The following is a 4,455-nucleotide window of genomic DNA, read 5'->3' as shown; positions in this document are numbered from 1 at the left end:
GCCTTCAAGAAGTTCGATAAGTATTCAATAAGTATGAACTAAGCTTCACATCATTCACAAGCTACTGTTAAATTAATTCATTTAAATCATTTGAACAAAATGAAGCAAAGATTTATAAATATATTGTATTGTTTCATTGAACAAGAAATTGAGTGGAATGAATGATAATGCCTGAAGTGTGAAACGGATTAAAAACTTTGGCAAAACTGAAATCAATCTGGTCTCTGGTCTGCGGTTAATTTTGTTAACTGGCAAAAAATATGTAAAAAAGCCTTTGACCTATCAATTAATTTTAAAAAAGAAAGGGTCCTGTCTTACACTCTAATTGGTGATGTCTCGTTTAATTTGATGATGACAAACAGCCCAACTTTAACAATTCTTAGGCAGATTGTAAGACCCCGAACCATGGTTCTCCAGTAACAACAGCCACTTCAGCGTAAATCATTATAATAATTTAACTAGAGGACCCTCGCGGAATAAAGTCAACGGTGAAAGTTTTTCCCGAAACCAGACGCAGTGGGTAAATGGATGGGGGCAGACGGCTGGACATCTTCAGACCGAAAAACGCCAAATGCATTTAAGTAGAAAACCTTGCCAAAAAAAGGGAAGAAAATCCAGAACAGGACATGCCTGGATGCTTAAACGTCCTGGCAGTTTTACAGCGGTGTTGGAATCTTCTCATAGTCTCAAAACGATGGCTAGAAAAACAGCAGTTTGCTTTATTTAAAAATCCCATGGCAACAACTTTGCCAAATCAGTTGCGAACTGACCAAATAAAAACCGCACAACTTGCATCAGCAATAATAAAATCATATTTAAAACTTTCGCACCGAAGAAAATGAAATAGATACAAAAAAAAGTAGCGACATGAAGCGAAGAAAAATATGAAAAAGTACCAAGAACTTGCTGCATTTCCATAACAAAACTTTTGCGTTAAAAACAGAAAAGTGTTTTGAGCTACTCGACACTAGGCAAAAAACGCCAGGAAAAGTGCAAAAAAAAAAGTAAACACAGTCTGAAAGTAGCCAACTAAACTTTTATTAAAATTGTAAATATTTATCAACATTCATAAACCAGAGCTACCGCAGCAAATGTGGTTGTGTGGTGCTGCACAATGAATACTCGGATAGAATGTCAAAGTTGTATGAAGGAAGTGCATTCTATGGCAGCTTGAATGCAATAAGGTGCAACTAAGTTTTATAGAAAGTGGAAAAGAAAACATTCAGTTGCTTAGCATATCTGAACTAATGTAAAAATTACTACCTTCGTCTAGAATTTTTTGGAATTGCAGCAATGGTAATTCATTTGTTACGCGTCTACTTATTTACTTCTGGCTCATTTAAGTGGCGGATTTTGCTTGGCCGCAGATTTGCTAAAGAGGAAATCTCCCGTCTTCTGAGTGAAGTGTGGGTATCCGTGCTCAACCCAGTTCTCAAGCATTTTCCGCCCGGACGTGATAAACAAAGGAGGAAAATTTGCATTGCATAAAATCGTGGCGAGCGGATGTTTAACATATGTAATTTTTGACAAACAGAAAAAACGAGCGAAGTGCGTAGAAACCGCGAGAAGAAAACTGACAGCGGTTCGTATTAATGCAATTTAACGGGGCGTATGCATAATATTTAGCTAAGCCAAAGCCAAAAGGAGATGAACGTGCGGCGCGGCGGCGAAACTTAATTAAAAATATGCGCGCATAATTATAACTATATTTAGCAAGCAACAGCCACATGTGCATTAATTTCGAATGCAAAACGAAAAAAAAAAAATGCCCTGGAAGCAGCTGCACACAAAAGCCCAACGCGAAAATGTATGCTACACTCTGCGTCTATGTGTTTTTTTTTCCCCCAGTCCTTCACTGTTGGCGGCCTCTGCTGATGATGATGATCCTGTGCCGGGTTTTGTCAACACGCCGCCAACATCCTCGTACTCCACCTCATTCTCGTCCTGGTTCTCGTCCTGGTTCTGGTGTCCTGATGAGCGTCAGCAGTTACCGTAAATTATTTTATTTATATCGTTAGCCGGACGGGCGGGAAAACTGCACCCAGGCTAGCTGTCTGTGTGCTTGACTTAATAAAATAAATTTAGAAGCTGCCAGGCTCGTGCAGCTTCCCCCTCCCCACCCCCTGTACACCTATTTTGCAAAACGGCAAAATGTGCATAATGCCAACGCGAGTGTGTGTGTTCGCTGGCTTGCCGTTTATTATTTATGCATGCTGTGCAACATTTTCACCCAGCAGCTGCACAACAAACGCGAAATCGTGGCACGGCTGCCTGGCCATCAGATTTTTTTCATTTTGAGCTCTGGCTTTGTTTTCGGTGTACAGTGGAGCGAAAGAGGCTAAAGAGTGATTATAATGGTTTTGCAGCTCGATAGCTTTGTTAAATGTCTAACTCTAGCCAGTTTAGGCGATGATTTCGCGAAATATTAAAGAATACTTTCTACATTTATAAAACAAAAGTCTAACATTTATTCAGGCTGCGAATCCTTGGGAAAACTGAGTTAAGATGAGCACAAATCAGTTATTTATAATAGTTATGCTTAACAAACTTTTAAATATGTATAACTATGATTTCTCTACTTCCTCTACTATTTAGCACAGAAATTCGAATTGAACGTCCACATAGTGCGAATGAATTCCGCGCTGGAAAAGCTCAAGAAGATTGACCAGTGAAAGTCTTTCGCACAATGGCAGCGATTTTGGGAGTCATCACATCGCACTGAGCATAATTGGCAGCTTAAGCACCATGAACATTATGGAATGGCAGCAGAATTCTACAGTCGACTGTATGCAACATACCTCAAACACTTTCTGTTCACAATGTCGTTTGCCTACATTCCATGTACGGCCTGGAAAATCCTGCAATGAGCAGCCTAACGCTGCTGGACGAGATTGGTATCCTTGACATCGAGTTCTTACACAGCTGAGATCGCCGGTCACCGGAAATGGTCCAAAAAATCGAGTTTAGTGACTCACTTCCTAGGAAAGGCTCTTAAATCTCATATTTTCCTACTCAGCGGAGAAGTCGCTCTTCAATAGAGAAATCATTTTTTCCGTGGCATTAGAATAAAGCCCTACTTTTATGCTCACCAATCAAATCATATATAAGAGAATATTGTTTAATTAATTAACACAAAAACATATGTATTGTAATTTAATAAGTGTCATAAAGGCTTCTACACAACCGAATTCAGATTTCATCATAGAGCCCAAAAGAACTGGTATAAAAACAAAAATATACAAGACCATTTGTGGTTCTTTTTGACCAAATTAATTTTAATTTTCTAGACGCATTATTTTAAAATTTAAATGGCTGTCCAACAAATGGCTGCACGAGTATTTGTGCTTTCCTTTGTAACAATAGTTTTACAGAATTGAGTTTGACAACAATTTGCAAATTGCACGCTAACCGACCACAAACTGATTCTATTGGATTTATACATATTTCAGTGTGTTTTATACAATGTATTTATTTTTACCTATGCGGCTTTATTTTCCTGAATCATTTGCCATTTATCGTTTCATTGGTATCGGTTTATGCTTTTATTGTATAACCCACAATTGTTGGCATTTAGATAATCAAAATATATCACAATATTTTCCAATTTAATTGGCCACACAACAGCAGAAATACAAGAAAAGCGCAAAAACATTAAAACTGGTCTTAGCATGCTTCAATTTGAAACAGTATTTATTTGATTTTTTTATAACTTTTATCTGAATTTTATTTTTAAAGCAAGAAACTAAACAAAAACTGGCCATGTAGCCATTTAAACTTTATTTGGTTTTATGAAAATAACATTAAATTGTATGTAAGCGATTAAATGTTTAACGATATTATTAAATGAATCCCAAAAGGCACAAAAATAGTTTGATAAATGGCTTTAAAACTTCAATGATATGGCAAAATATTGTGGTCACAACAAAGAGACGGCAGTGAAAATGCACAATGTAGCTAGGACGACCTGCAGCAGGCAGGACAATAAAATGCCAAGGAAAAGCAATTCTGTCTTCCCCTATTTTCCTCAAGTTTTATTATTATTTTCTGTTATTTTACGGCCAGCGTCCCTTTGTATAGAACTAGTTTAGCCGACGAGCACATCATTAAAAAAAAAAAATGGAGAGGTCGATTTAATAAATGTGGCTGGCCAAAGCAAACAGAGGACGTCCACAGGATACAGAGGCCCGTATCCTTGGGTTTCTCATTGTGGCGCTGCCAAAAATTAAAGCTAGTTCTTTGGTCAACATTCTGCTGCACCAGTTTGTGCTCCTGTGGCCGGCGAAGCAATTTACAAAAGTTTTTCCATCAAAAATCCGCTGTCAGTATAAATATCCTTAAAATAGCCAACACGGCTGCTAAGCGGACACACACACACACAGACACCACATTCAGGAGCACATGGATGATGAAGGATCCCGGCCGCTTCCTAGTTGCCTGCACTTTGCTCCTGCCTGC

The sequence above is a fragment of the Drosophila sechellia genome, chromosome 2L (assembly GCF_004382195.2).
Source record: "Drosophila sechellia strain sech25 chromosome 2L, ASM438219v1, whole genome shotgun sequence".
NCBI classification, from domain to species: domain Eukaryota; kingdom Metazoa; phylum Arthropoda; class Insecta; order Diptera; family Drosophilidae; genus Drosophila; species Drosophila sechellia.
Note: the sequence above shows the minus strand (reverse complement) of the source record.